This window comes from Pipra filicauda, unplaced genomic scaffold (genome assembly GCF_003945595.2).
Source record: "Pipra filicauda isolate LSUMZ 115617 unplaced genomic scaffold, ASM394559v2 scaffold151_size3305965_pilon, whole genome shotgun sequence".
Classification (NCBI taxonomy): Eukaryota; Metazoa; Chordata; class Aves; order Passeriformes; family Pipridae; genus Pipra; species Pipra filicauda.
Genome location: NW_024104007.1, coordinates 587,209 through 603,022, shown reverse-complemented (window position 1 = coordinate 603,022; position 15,814 = coordinate 587,209). Strand labels below are relative to the sequence as shown.

At 44.0% G+C, this 15,814-nt stretch overlaps 1 protein-coding gene across 1 annotated transcript in view; it reads left to right on the top strand.

The window, feature by feature from the left end:
* The first annotated feature begins 419 nt into the window (after positions 1-419).
* The window catches only part of AHNAK2 (AHNAK nucleoprotein 2), a 42,461-nt gene continuing 27,066 nt past the window's right edge, over positions 420-15,814 (top strand). The window contains 1 exon segment of the mRNA XM_039378975.1: positions 420-550. The gene's annotated coding sequence lies outside the window, so the exon portion shown is untranslated.

Below are 15,814 nucleotides of genomic sequence, written 5' to 3'. Positions count from 1 at the left end.
GAATGAATTTCAGGAAAAGAGATGTTTGTTTTGCGCGGGCGCCCACATCCCATATACTTTCAGTCCCGCGGAAGTTGCCCCGCATCTCCACCCTGTGTACACTCGTGCCTGTGGCTGTAGGCAGTGACCTGGGAGAAGACACGGAGTTTACGGAAACCCGTGTCCCCCCCCATTCCCCAGCATGGAAAGCCTGACCAGCAACAAGCCCAGGGTCTATCCACCGCTCCCGCCTCAGCTGAAGCCGTACAGCTGTTGCCTGACTAGAGAAAGGGATTGGATTTCACAGGCTGTGTAATCTGCGACAGCGCTCTTTGGCTTGAGGAGAGAGCAACGAGCCTCACCCAGGCTTAGCCATCCCCTTTCTGCCCGTAGAGGAACGCCCCGGTCGACATAGAAGGAAAATTGTTTGCTGAATTTCTGCACAGCCCTCCTTCCAATTGCTGGAGAGAGAGGGGGAGTGAGAAAGAGAGAGAGTTTAAGGCAGGCTCTGCACTGGTGTTCTGGGCTATTTCAACTTCAGGGCAACTTTAGAGAACTTCAGTTATTTTTGGTAAGTTTTTTTTTTTGTTCTTAAAAGACAAACCTCTCTCTCTTTCTTTCTTTTAAATCTCTGATGCAGATTGCACAAGTTTGCAATAGATGATGGTCTTTTAAAAATGCAGAGAGATGTGGGTGTGTGCATTTTGCGTCCTTTGATACAGAAACTGGACTTTCTGATTGTAAAGACACAATGTTCCCAGCGGCTAGACTTGATAAGGGAAACCTGAAGGTGTAATGTGTTAAACGATACCACTGGGGGAAAGTGTGCCCACAGCTTCAACCAAGGTGCATCCCACCTGGCGTAAAGCTTTGCCTCTTTCTGGTGTACGGGAAGAGGCGAGATCAGGGATCAACAACTGTGTTCAGCTTGATAAAAAGTTTCTGATCCACGTTTTTTAAAGCAGGGGTTTCAAGCTTGTGCACTAAGCCTCCCAAAGCTCTCAGAGGGATATTGGTTTTCAGTCCTATACACACCCCTCCATTCAGTAATCTCTATTCCAGATCATGCACGCTGTTTTTCTTACTTCCTCTGTCTGTATACTTAACCCATCCGACGATCTCAAAGATAGTGAAACTCTTTTGTAGTGCAAAGAGCCAGTCCTGGTTGTTGCAATGAAACGCAGGGTGCAAATAGCAATTATCTTACAGTAAAGTTGGTTTCTGACGAATATGAGCTTTCTGTTATTTGTTTTCTCCACTAGATATGTTTGGATTTTTATAGTATCTGTGCTTCTACAAGAGGAATTCTGCTTGTGTGGATATTATATCTCAATAGATACCATTCGCAATATATATATCTCAAAGTATACTGACTTGGCACTAGGATCTCTGAATGTTCATGGAATTTGAAACTAAGATTAACCTTGAAGCATTTAAAAAGCAGATCCATAACCTTGTCAGTAGAAGTTGGATCCTGTAAGTGTCCACTGTGAGGCTGCTGAGGCTAGTTCACAAAGTCCTGGGAAATACACAGGGTAAAATTATTCTGTCCACCTGTCTAGGTTCTGTGCCCCATCCATGTACCCTAATATGTTTCCGAACACATGAATACAGGTGATCAGAAGTAAAATTTGTATCTCTAGCCACCTGTAGAGAAAATGAAAAGTATGTTTTCCTAAAGCTTTGATAGAAAAGAGAGAAAACATTACTCACGTGAGAGAAAAGACCAAAAGTTGCTGCTACAACAAAAATAACCATCATTCTTTATAATTTATGACACAAAAAGCACAGAACATTGGAAGGTGACTTGTAAGAGACATAGTACTTAGCTTATGGTCACCTGTTGCATGCATGAGGGAAAACGTCTAAGTATTGACCTGCTATATCTCTTACTACAGTAAAGAGAAACTATAAGAAGTTTTGCATATCCAAGCAAATCAGAAGTAAAGCAGCTTAGAACAGCCAATTTGCTTCCAAAATCTCTCCTAACATAGGTCAAAGGTCCAATATAAAAAAGTTTGAGATGTTTAACAGCATGGTAAAACCTATAATGTCTCAGAATTTACTGGGTTTTATTAGCTATGTTTAAAAACGATAAGTGTGACTGGAACTTTTAATTGCAGAAAACCTATAACAATGGACTTAACAATAACTCTTCAGCAGTAAACTGAAAACTATAAATCCGTGCCAGGCACTCTGCAGTGCTGACATGCTCCATGATGGCTGGAGCTTTTCTGTGGAAGCATGTCGATTTGTTAGCTAAAACTGCATTTTACTATCTTTGGTGTGGCACTCTCGTAAAGTAAACTCTACTATTAGATTATGAGGCTTGTGTAAATCTCTGACTGAATTCGGTTTGACTCTAGTCAGTGCTCGTAAGCAATCCATCGAGGATGGCTGCCTTCCAACCTCCTCTGCAGCGGGTATTAATGTCTTTTCAGTCGGACGGGGCAGCGGTAACTTCTGGCAGTGCCTCGCCAGGGGTTTGGAGATGGCACGTATTCCCTGCTTTTAATTGTCTTGGATCGCTCAATCTGTATTCGCAAAACTATGAGGTCAACGTGCCTCTATTCGCTTTTGGCTGTACTTGAAGCTCATCACTGAAACAAAATCCAACAGTCTGTAATACATGGTTATGGGAATAGCTACGATCTGAGTTAACCTCCTGTTGGCTTCGGTGGGTTCAGTGCCCCGTGCTCAGAGGCACCCTTCTCCAGGAAGCCACACCACGAACTTCCCAGGCAGTTCACTCAACGTTGTCACTGTGAGTGGAGGGAGCAGGGCATACAGCAGCAGGGGTCTTACTGAAGTGTCATGTCCTGTATGAAGCCACAGGAATGTGGCTTTGAAGCTCTGAATATAGAGCTTTGGGTTGGTTTTTTTCCTGAAGCTTTCTACTAGGGCAAAGAAGTCAGTTCATCCTATGCAAATGTGAAACATTGAGGGATTTAAGTAGGATTTTTTTCCCAGGGTTCCTGACATGCGGAGACCTAAATAATCAAAATATAAGGCAGTGTATCTGAAAGGTTTGAAAGCTTATAATCTGATTAAATGTTTTAGTAAATAGATTCAATCTATTTTTTACATCTAGCTATTTTTGCATTCCATAATGTCACTTATGGAACATCAAAATATGCACTGCAGAGTTTTCACCTCTGAAAAAACATCTCACTGTGTTTCTGGGCTCTGTATTGCAGGTTCAATGCAAGCCAGTAAGGCTGCAAAAGTCCTCACCATTAGCCCTGTTCTGAGCAAGAAGGGGCCTGGCACTATGCACCAGCACAGGCAGACCCAGCAAGGGCAAGCATTTGCTTTCAGGCAGTTTGCCATGTCCCTGACCCCCAGCGCACTAAAAAACTTTCCCTGACAACATCAGCTAACAACTACTGCCTTTTCTGCTTCCCTTAGCTGTAACTTCCAGTCTGCCGAGCAGGTTTTTCCCTCCACAGCCAAGTGGTGGAGCAGCACTGAAAGATGTAGGGGATTCAGCTCTGGATGGAGCTAAGATTAAACCTTACCAAGACTAGGTTGCCATCTCTCCACATGCAACAGAAGTCAAGGCAACACTCTTGTGGCAAGAAAGGTCCTTTGGGTGACTCCAGCTGTGTCTAACCATGGTGTGGGAGGATTATGGCTGCACCAAGTGAAATTTGCTAAATCCGTGCTTTCGTTCCTCTCACGCTGGCCTTCAGAGTCAAGGCTGGAATTCCTTATTTTGTATTGGAAAACAAAACTTCAGGCTAGGAGAGGACCTTTCATATACTCAGTACTTCCTACCAACATGTTTACTTCCTGAGAGGAGACTACAGGTAGCCAAGTATCTGAAAGTAACCACTGACTCACTGCAGAGAATGGGTCTACAGTTTTCTGTCAGGGAAGGGGAACCCATGGGTTCACCATCCAAACCTGACCAAATGTGTAGTCCAGAGTGACTGGAACAAGTCAAAATATGTTAAGGTTATTATGCCATGTAAGTAATAAATAAGCCAAGATAATTGATAGAGGACTCATCGGTTAGGGACAGCAGCTCTGCAGGGAGTGAGTCCCAGGCCATGGTAACAGCCCAAATCACAGCAGAATTCCATGAAGCAGGAATGCGAGTGCCTGAAGAAGAGCAGGCACCAAGCCCACTTCATCTGCCCAATAAAGATAGCAGTGTCTTCAGAGGGCAAAGTTATCTGTTTTTCAAAAACACAAACAAGGAGATAAGGTTTATATGATTTCCAAGCCTGCCGATAAATACTCAAGACTCCAAAGTCACAGTAACTGCTCTTCACTGCTGGGCAAATGTTGTTTCTTCTCTGTAGTTAAGAGAACAAACATCACTTGATTTTGATAGTGGTGGTCTGTGCCTGACATTCACGGAGTCAGGGGAGCAGCTCTTATCCATGCAGCCCTCTGATTTTAAATACCTTTCTACCTGCCCACTGACCTCCCAGTTCTTTCCCCTTGAAGAATGGTATATTTGCAGCCTCAGCCAACTGAAAAGCAAAGGTTTCAAGCTGCACATACTTCTTCCCATTTCTACAAGTCCTAGCTAAATAGTCCAATGAGCTATTACACATATAAAATATTCCACCTTGCAATGAGTTCTGAAAGCTCACTCATTTTGTTAGTCCATATATCCCCGTTTTTCCTAAGATTCCCATACTCCATACCAGCCCTAGAAAGCTAATGTCTTTTGGGTTTCCACAGATCCCTTTTTCATTTATTTACTGCATGATTTGTCCCAGCTCTTGGACCTTTGACTGTCAGCCAGGCACAATGCTGTACTTATCCCTCAAAATAAGTACATGAAGGAGCTTTTCCTTGCCTCCTGTATTTCTCTTTTTAGAGTCAAAGAACCAACCATAGAACAATTACTTGGAGGAGTGATTTCCAAAATGGGAATTTCATCCTGAAGAAGAAACTCACAGGACATGCATGCAGGAGCAAAAATTCAATGGGATAGTAACTTTTCTATGCAGCAAGAGCGGCTTTAACCGATGTTTGAATTATATTCTGAAGGGGGGAAATATCTGAATGGGATTAGGTATTGTCACTTTGAAAATTAGAAATCAGCTTTTGGTGAACCTCAAAGAGGATAGCAGCTCTTTCCAATATTAATGATTCTATGTTTCCACATGTGTGGACTTATTGTAAGATGTATAAGATGAAGATCTGTGAAACTATCACGAGAAAGGTAGTGGCTTCAATTGCTGATGTTTCCTGATATGAGATGAGCTTTCCCTATTTCTACTTTTAAAGTCAGCCCAGAGCACATAATTTACAAGAACACAAAAATGTCATTAAGCATTCCCCAAATATTTTCACATATGTCAGAGCTGATCTGATTTATGCTTCAGTGAAAGGTTGCATTGATTTTTATATGAACTGTGTCCTCACACTACTTAAGGTTGACTTTTTCACATAATGGGCTTCATTATGAGAAAAAAATTGTTTGCACAATGAATAAATAGCTCAGACAACTTAGTGCCTAAATAATGAGTAAGGGCCCATTTTGGAGGCAAATGGGGCATTTTCACATGAGAATGATTACATGCAGCACTTGGGTTCAGGTTATGATGCCAACTTACTACTCAGGTTTTCTATGAACAGACTAGAGTGGTCATGATGGGTAATATGTTCTTAGGCTCTGCTATCAGTCCCCTTTTTGGAGCATCGACTATGTAAATGGTGTAAAACAGACTTTGAAAGTTATTTCGCATACAGGTACTTATGAGGGGACATTCCAATGATCTACAGAGCTGAATGGAGGCAGGACCCCACAGAACTGCTATGAAAGGAATAAATTTAGTAATGGCACTGTGATCTTACATCTGTATTGGGATTATATGTTTGCAGTGGATTTAACCACTGCTTCAGTCAGTCTAAGAGCAATCTGTGAATGAAAGGGTTTGGACAGAGATAGTAGGAGAAATCATGTTTTTCTTCTTAAAATTATCCTTCCTTAGAGATTAAAAGAAGCTTTTGGATAACTGTACTGGGTTATGCCAGGAGAGCTCATCATAGAGATTAGTGCATTAACTACATAATTATAATGTATACATTGCATTCCTTACCAACCAAATGTATAAACCTTATTTAGTCTAAATAAACCTTAAAGCCCAGAGAATAAGCCTAGCACTTGCAGATAAGCTCAAGCATGAATGTAATCTCTCCTAAATAGACCAGCTCTTTTCTTAGAAAGAAAACAGGGTGCTCAGTGCATGTGACAACAAATCATCCCTGGGTCTCATGGTGAGGAGATCAGAGCAGCCATCAGGAGTCTCCAAGGAGCCCAAGCAAACTGTCCACAGCACATTTTCCTCAGAGCTCTGCCCAGTGCTTCCCCCTCCTTCTCCCCCTTTCTCCCTTCTTCTTCTTTCCTACCGTGGATAAACAGCCCCAGTCCTGCAGAACCACTCACATCCCAACCACACGGTCAGCCCTAGGCCATGGGGCTCCTCCTGGAGACCTGGACCATCATTCCCCTTCTACTGCTGAGCACAGCAGTACTGAGAGCATGGCAGGTATGTGGATGCATGGAGTATCCCTGTTCAGATGTCAGACTGCTCAGAGGAGATCGGAAAACATATTCCAGACTGGCAGGATCTTAGCAGCAGTAGGTGAGGGGAATCCAGTAGCACAAATGTTGTTTGGAGGGCAACAGTGTTCTGTCATTTTGGGGCCAGCATGAATAGGTACATGTGTCAGCAGCAGTTACTGTGCATCAGTCAGTGCCTGGTAAGATGATGTCCCAACCAACCCGTGGGCTCTGGAGCACTTTGTACAAATTCAGAACTACCTCTCTCTCCTGGTTTAAAAAGTGCCGCAGTCCCTCTCTTTCAGCATAGGGAGGCTTTTCCAGAACACTGCACTGTGCAGGAGCACAGAAGGCTGTGGCAGGCAGATGGCAGAGCAGATGGGTGATGGTGCAGCAGGTTGGGTGTTTGCAGGCAAGCAAATGGTGCTCAGAGTGGCAATACAATGCTGGCAGGGTCATTCGGGGCAATTGTCACTGGGAGGACAAAAGGTGCTCTGGAAGAGAGGGGTTGAAGTAGCTGAGTCAGATTAACTTGTTGGATGTGAACCATAGCTGATGGCAAGGCTTGGGTAGGAAAACCTGTGGAAAAAACCCTGACTTCCTATTTTCAGTTTCTAGACTTTTATTCTGAAGAAAAGTTTAAATTCATGCAGCATCTGTGAGGGAAGTTTGTGACAGGCGCACCTTGAAGTCCTTTGGAGGCTGGTATCTCTGGGATCAGTCTGTTTGGCGGAGGCAGTGTTGAGGGAAGATATCTTGGCAAAAAGACAGGATTAGGAGTAGGAGAGACCACAGCACGCCCTGCTACCACAGCCTGCTACCTTGGCAAGGCTGCCTAAAGGTGCCTGCAAACCCCTGGGATGCTGTGATGGAGTCAAAGACGGCTCCAGAACAGGGGCAGAAGCAAATGGCATGGAAAGAAAACCAGTGATTCTGGATTATTTTTCAAGGGCACTGAGAGAGCAGCCAGCAGGGCCACACACAGACACGTCCAGCCAGACCAGTGAAAACCAGTGTGGGTGAGACAACCTCATGAAGCAAAACCTCCTCCTTGCCCCCTTGGGCAACCACAGCCTTTCTAGCCCAAGGAAACTCCTTTTAGGTGTTGCAGCAAACACTGGTGCTGTGGAGCTGTGTTGCACATCAGCAGACAGACGCGCCACAGTCCTTGCAGCGGTTGGTTTGGGGGGGTGTTTCTGCTGCCCCCGCCATTCTCAGCTGTGTTTTATTAATTTATTTACACTCCTTTATGTCTGGGGCTTATTGCTGGTTCACTTTCAGTCTCTGCCCTGCTTTGAAAGATGGGGATTGGAGTCAGCAGATCTCCACCCTGACGTTTGATAGGGAAGCAGTGCTTTTGCAATGCTCTCCCAAGTTGTGAAATGCACTGAAAACTGGTCTTCTGCCAGCAGTCCTTTGTATGTGGGACTGCAGGTAAGCTCAGGTGCTGCACAAACATCTCTCCACTATCACACTGTTACTTCATGACCTGGGCTGAGAAAAGTCAGGCCCCTGCAGAGCACTCACAGATACAGCCCACGGGTCTGGGGCTTTCATTTGCACCAGGGCAAAGGGAGGGCAAAAGAGGTATAAACCCCATCATGAGTGTTTCCCCTTTCCCACAAATCCTCCTCTTTTAAATGCCCAGTAAGGGATGTAGAGGGAGGGAGAACGGTCATCCTCTAATCCAAAACAGGAGCTGGCTGTCATACCAGCACAGACAGACCACGCCAACTCCTGCACTAACTCTGCTCTTGCGAGGAGACAGAGATGGACTGCGATAAGGTTTTGGCTCTCGGACACACTTGGAACTACGGGCAAGGCCAGCCAGAGCCTGTGCACTCAGGGGAAGGGAGCTGGGACTTGCTAAATCACCACTGACAGATTGCAGCAAGGAGCAATGTCCTTGACCTGACTGCAGTAGCTTTGAGGAGAAGGAGTGAGAGCTTCTTGCTCTGCACACAGCAGTGTCTCAGGCATGAGGGCAGGCTCAAATCTGTCAAACTTACTATTGTTGCACAAAAATGGCACAACCCAGCCATGTTTGTCAAGACCTATTCTTGTCATTTGTTGCTGCTGCAGACCGATGGCAGGTTAAGGTCCCCACTGTGTTAAGTGATATGTAGCCTCCTGCCCAGGTGTGCCTTGGAGGACTTAGAAGCTTTGTGTCAAGCAAGTTGAGCAAAATGGAGGTGACAGTAGTGAGGAAATAGTGGAAACAGTTCTGCAGAGAAAGAAGGGAGGCTTTTTTGGGCTGCATTTTTGTTTGTTTCATTGTCTAGAAGATCTCAGAAATTCTTGTTCATAATAAAGCCATGGTGGCGGGAGCAAAGCTGTGGATGTAGTTATCTAGCATGTGGGTTTGTGCAAAGTGCTCATGGTGGAGGCACATAGTATAAGAGCATATAGCAGGAGCAGGAGCACTGTGACCTTGCCATGTGTTGGATCTCCTGCTGCTGTTGCGCAGAGGAGCAGAGGCCTCTGGCAGGAGACTTGAATGCAAAATTTGGAGGATATTTGTTTTCTAGGCAAGAAAAATGAAGGACCTAAAGTGTTTTAGGCAACCTGCAGCTGCTAAAGTTTTTGTTTCCACTGTCATGCGCCTTGAGTATTCGGGGGAGAGGAGGATACAGTGTGAAATGCCGCGTTTCTTTTTAACTTCTGTCCAGCTCCCCTGAAGTGCCTTTGGTAGGCAGAGCAGCACATTGGCAGTGGAGTTACAGCAACAGCAGCACAATACGTACAATCCCACCTGGATTTGTATGATGACAGGTAGGAAAAATGGAATGGCATTCACCTTGAGGGCAAAAAACCAGGCAAGTAAGAATGTGTTCAACTGCTCAGAGACATGGACTCACCTTGGGCTGACAGCAGTAAGGATATTTTGCTGACAGGGCATGACATATTCCATGGAAATGGGATTTACATTGCTTTTGGAAAATATATGGATGCGGCCCACCATATACAGACACCAGAGATAGCTTAATGAGCAAATTTTAAATATTTGGACATTCTGTTCACAAAATAAATGAATGGAAAATTAATGCTAATTAGCTATCAGTCCTTCGGCAGACCTGAGTGGGTTCAGTGCAAGAAACATCCTGACAGACCTTCCTACCTTTCCACAAAGTAAAAAGGTATAGAGGCTTGTTTTAAATCTATACTTACAAAAATCATGATGCAGTATTTTACTTTTTTTTTTTTAATAATAGTTGATTAGTCTATTCACTGCTTGGCTGAGCTGCTGTCATGGTTTAATCACAAATATCAACTCAGCCCCACAGAGCCTTTTGCTCATCCCTCCCCACGTGATGGGATGGGGGGAGAATGGGAAAAGTGAGAAGACTCGTGGGCTGAGATAAGGACAGCTTAATAGATAAAACAAAAGCCACACATGCAAGCAAAGCAAAACAAGGAGTTTATTCACCACTTCCCATTGGCAGGCAGGTGTTCATCCCTCTCCTGGAAATCAGTACTCCATAACGGTGACTGGGCAAGACAAACGCCATGACTCTGAATGTGTCCTCCCCCTCCTTTTTCCCCCAGCTTTATATGCTGTGCAGACACCATATGGTCTGGAATATCCCTGTGGTCAGTTGGGGTCAGCTGTCCCAGCTGTGTCCCCTCCCAGCTCTTTGTGCACCTCCAACCTCCTTGCTGGTGGGGTGGTGTGAGGAGCAGAAAAAGCCTTGACTCTGTGGAAGCACTGCTCAGCAATAACGAAAACATCCCTGAATTATCAACACCAGCACAAATCCAAAACACAGGCCCATACCAGCTACTATGAAAAAAAATTAACTCTACCCCAGCCAAAACCAGCACAGTTACGAAAATTGTATTTTTATAATTAGTGGTTCTTTGCAAAGTCATGATATATATATATATATATTCAATACATATATATATATATACGCACAATGCATATCTGTATAAAAGCAGTATGTGCTTAAATGAGTTTTGCACTGATAGGCTACTTGGCAAAGAAATCACTTCTAGTTGTCCATTAGGGCTGGATTCAATAGAAATGTTGGCTGACTTCACTGCAAGCCTTGGAAACCATCAGAGTATTCAAGGCTTAGGCAGTCAGATGCCTGCTTTAATTTCTATTGACAAAGGAAAAGGAGGGATGAGTAAATGTAAAACATTTCCTTCCAGCATTGAGCTAAGAGAGGCAGCATGGTGCAGGGAGGAGGTGGAATCCAGGACATCTGGGTTGTATTTATTGCTGACTCTGCTGCCAACTTGCTTTGTGACTTTGAGCACGTCTTTTTTTTCACTTTGCTATCTTATTTTCTGCGAGGTGGGAAGAGTTTGCCTTGTTTTGCATGGCGCTCTGGGCAGGTGACCACGATCAAGATGCTGCAGCTGCCAAGCTGGCATATTCAGATGTGCCAGGCAGTGCTGTCTGGGTGAGAGATACCTCAGAGGGGTGTGAGGGGTAGCTGTGCCTTTTGAGAGCCCAAAGAGAAAGATGTTAATTAAATAGCACCACACCTGCTTAAACACATATCCATAAATATAAGTAACCAGTGCCTTCTGTTACTACTGATCGGAAAGTCATTTAGACCTGGAGTTGGGTTGGCAACCTCTACCTATGATCTCTTATTTCATTTGCTATAGCATTCCCAGGGAAGAGGCAATTGCTTTTGGGATAAATCACAGGGAGTGAGGTAGCTGTTTTGAAATGGTCTCTGTATTGTGCTTCCAGTACCCAAAGCTGTTTTCAGGATCTCAGCGCGAAGGAAAGAAGCCTGGCAGCTTCCTTTCTTTCTTTTCTGTATTATGTGTTTTCTGCCAAATGTGAAGAACTGAAGAAGCATGTGAAAGCAGAGAGAGTCATATATGGCCTTCTGCATGTCACCAGCAATGGCTCCATAGTCCAGCAGTGATATTTAGGCTATAGCTGGAAAACTTCTTCCTATCTCTTATTTGCCTTTGTTTCTCACTTAATACAACAGTGATGTCTTAATGCTACTTGCTGTATACATCAATAGAATTCATGGCTAATCTACAAAATGCTTGCATTCTTTTGTAAAAGTATTTACTCTTACAAGGATGCAGGCATGATTGCTGTGAGCAGTGATGTGTGCTCTGCTGGATTTTACAAGACGGAATCAAAGCTGGTCTCAGCCCATATCACAGTCTAAATTACAAGATTAATACGATGTAACGTGCCATGTATCAGCTTCATTGAGGCCAGTGGATGTCTTGCTTGAGTAAGCACAGAAAGAAATCTCGGTACTTTCAGCATTTGATCCTGTGGCACTAAATGACAAGCAGGTATCATCTGAGTCCTACTGGTTTTTGCAAGCTTCCATTTTTGGCAGTGTCCTGATTATTCTACTGATGGGTCAAGGTGTCTTTCATGAACCCTCCTGGAAATATCTGAAACACGAGAGCGTGGGCAGGCCTGCCTCTCCACAAAGCTGTACATGATCTCAAGACTCTGTGGAGTGTCAGGATAGATGATGGAAGAACTTGCCATGGGTTGTGATAATCATGTGCCTTTATGCACAGTACAAATCTGTGAATAAATATGCAATATACAGTCTAGAACCAGAGTAATTAATAAGAAAGCATTAATAGTAATCGATCTGATCTATAGACTCTACAGCAATGTTCCCCTTTATTTTTTTAACCTATGAAGGAAAGAAGTTATTAAGAATAATAGGGCAACACTAGTATAAATTTTGCCTGGCAAAATGTAGCTTTGTTGTAAGCTGTTGTAGTTTAGCTGTATTGATTTTCCCTCCTCTGCAGGGAACATAAATGTATTCTTCTTCCAACAGGAACATATTTGGCAACCTGAAACAGTCAATTGACCTGAGGTGCAAGACACCTGGGTTCAAGCTCTGAGTTGGTGGGTAATGCAGTTGCATTGCCTCTCTGCTTCCCACTCTGTCCGTCCTCCTCTCCCTTTGGCTCTCTCTGTTAGTTTGACAGAAAGCCCTCTGGGGCCAGCATTGTTCTCCATTGTGTATTTGTACAGCATAATGAGGTGTCAGTCTTGGGACAGGCTCTTGGAAACTACCAAGGTATAAATGGTAATAGAAATTAATTAAGTGAATACCAATGTCCTAGGTGTCAAGGCAGAGTGTAAAAATGATCTCAAGTGAAGTGGTCTGAATGTTTTAAAGTGTGATACAAAGCTTCTCCAGAGTTCAGAGGCTTAAATCCATGCCTTAACATGCAGCCAGGACTTCCTGCAACATTCTGTTGTCCTGCACAGGCAACTTTGTGTTGTGAAGTAAAAGCTCTGTTTGAATCACCGTGGGTTAAAGGCGGTTATTCCCACAGTTCCCATTTGCTAATGTTTTCTACTCATGATGTTCTCCTCTTTTAATGTTCATAGTAACTCATGCCAAAAAAGGTGTTTCCTATCATGTTCTCCTCACATTGTGTGTTGTGGTTTTGGGATTTTTTTTATTCCCTATTTTAAATCCCCAGAGAGCTAAGGTTAGTCATAAACACACTTTTGGCTATCAGATTCATGTGTGGTTTGCTATAGCAACAAACAAAAGCATTAGTCAGAAACTGGCATGAAGCTATAAACACATATTTTTTTGTGATATTACCCAGAGTGAGCTTAATTTATCTGGTACACTGTTGCCACACAACTGCATCATATTTAGACTATTATCCTTGTTGAATAGGAACTTAATAGAAAACCCAAATAATGTGTTACAGAGAAATAAGCAAGTCTGTTAACTGATGTTGTCTGAAGATGACAGCCAGATTCTCTTACTGCACTGCTGTTAATTCAGCTGAACACCTTCAGAACACAAATTTAGGTCAGAGAACAAAGTCTGAATCGATGTCTATGAAATAAGAGGAAGATTATAATCAAAAAATAAAATCTTGCTTTGCCTTTGCTGTTTTCACCCCCATAATTCTACTGCAGCAAAATGATTAGAGGTAGGTATTATCAGATTGTGGTAGATGATTTAAGTTTGCTGCCAGCACACTTGGAACACGTTATCTGCAGCATGGCAGGGAAAGCAAGGCTTGGGTAGAGATAGTCTCCCTCTGGTTGTGCCTACGCAGCACCAGGAAGGTGCCATTTGTGCAGAGCCAGTGTCAATCCAGCCCGTCTGGGGACAGGAGGAGTGGCTTGTGTAGCAAGCACTGGCTTCCCTGGGGAGTTGGTTGGGTTTGTGCAGCGTTCACTGAAATCCCACAGCTAGAGAGCTACTAGTCCCTGAGCCAGCTAGTTTAAAGGTTGCCCTGAAGGCTCTACAGAAGTGGTGATTTTTTTGCCTAGGCAGAGTAGGTACATTCCTGCTTTATTCCAACCATTTGTCTTCTCTTCCCTGCACCTTTTCAGGAACATGAGCCCTGCTCTGTTTTGACAGCTGCATTTAATAAAAAACATATGCATGAAAAATGTGTTTTCCAGTATTCCTGAGCTGGCACTGCTCTGCAAGGAGAGCTTAAACTTCCCTAGAAATTGTTCAGACACATTTTCAGATCCCCCTCTTCGAACACGGAGCTGTGAAGTGTTCGTGACCTCCCTTCTGCAGAGGTGTGCAGAGTAACATAGATGTAATACCCACACCTACCCAAGTGATACGAGTAACATAACCATCAGAGCCTCCTTGTACCAGCCAATCCAGAAGTTGTTAACTGGGCCAGTGGTTCCAGCTGCAGGGGATAAACCTGCAGTAACATGTTACTTTGCACGTGTGCTGAAGCCCTCTGAGAATGGGCCTTCGAAGTCCAGGAATCAAGAACCAGACCTAGCACCAAGCATTGGCCAAGCTGTGTTTAAAAACAAAGAGCTCTTTTCCCAAATCAAACTCATAACAGGAGAACATGCCCCAGGAGATCCTGCATTTTAGCCCTGACCCTGTTCACTGTGCTTTGCTTAATGCTGTTGATCTGGGTCCTACACACTTGAGACCCTGGCCCAGGTGTCTTTTCTAAACCTTTTGAAATAGTTTTTCCATGGTAGATTTACCTGTTGTAGAAGTGCAAAAGGACATGTTTTTCACTTAGCAGCTCCTGAAGCAGGACTTCAGGAGGCTTTGAGCAACTTGGTCTGGTGGAAAGTGTCCCTGTCCATGGCAGGGGGGTTGGAATGAGATAATCTTTAAGGTCTCTTCCAAGACACTCCATGATTCTATGATTCCATAATTTACTCTGGTCTATGTGTTGGTTGTCTTTGCCCTTGTCACATCTGTGCCCATTGCACCAAGCCCTGCACTTGATTTCTCTGAAAAAAGGAGAGTTCTGGCTGTTTGTCTTCTAAGATCAGCAGAGCACTTTTCGGTTTCCTTTATTCTCTTTGGGGACAGACCTTCTCCACAAGTGTTCAAACTGTGATTAAGTAGTGTTCAAAGTAGTTGCAGTGAAGAAACAAATTCTGCTCTCAGTGTAGTTGCAGAATTCTGTCAAAACTGGCCCCAACACCACTATATAAAGCAAATATTTCAGTCACCGCCAAAATGTTATTGAAATCTCAGTCCATGGAGGGCTTTTGGACTGCAGTATTTAAAAATGGCACAGTAAGACGGTGGTGGAACTTTTTGTTTTAGACAGGATAATTTCATGGTAGCAATTGTTCTCCTTTTCTGGCTTTACTGACTACAATCTGTGCACAGTGTGCATAAGTTGTGCAGAGTGCAAGGAAATATGCTGAGTTGGAAGGGACCCACAAGAGTCCAACCCTTAGTCCTGCATAGGACCATCCCTGAGAGTATGTCCCCCCATGTGTCCAAGAGTATCGTCCAAATTCTTCTCGAACTCAGGCAGGCCTGGTGCTGTGACCCTTGGCAGCCTGTTCCAGTGCCCAGCCACCCTCTGGGTGAAGAACATTTTTCTAATATGCAACCTAAACCTCCCCTGACACAAATTCAGGCTGTTCCCTCGGGTCCTGTCGCTCGTTACCACAAAGAAGAGATCGGTGTCTGTCCCTCTTCTCCTCACGAGGAAGTTGTAACTGCAATGAGGTCTCCTCTCAGTCTCCTCTTCCACCTTCCTTAGGAGAAAGCAGTAGTCTCTCTGCTGCACACAGTGAACTGCAGCTCACAGAGAGCAGAGTCCTCACTAGGGCCATTGGATCAGGCAGGGTGCAAAAGAGCTAAGTAGTAGAACACCATTGGTTTAAAAATACTCTTTGCAAGGATGTCCAGCAAACCCTACAGATGGACTTAAGGGCATCTCTAGGTGCCTCCCATTCTTTCCTCTTGCACTCAGACTCTTCACAGTTCCTCAGATCAAGGTGGTCATTGCTATTCTTCAAAGAGGAGACAAGCCACTGGATTTAAATGCACAGATTTAAATGACTCTCAGATCTGCCACAAATAGGTG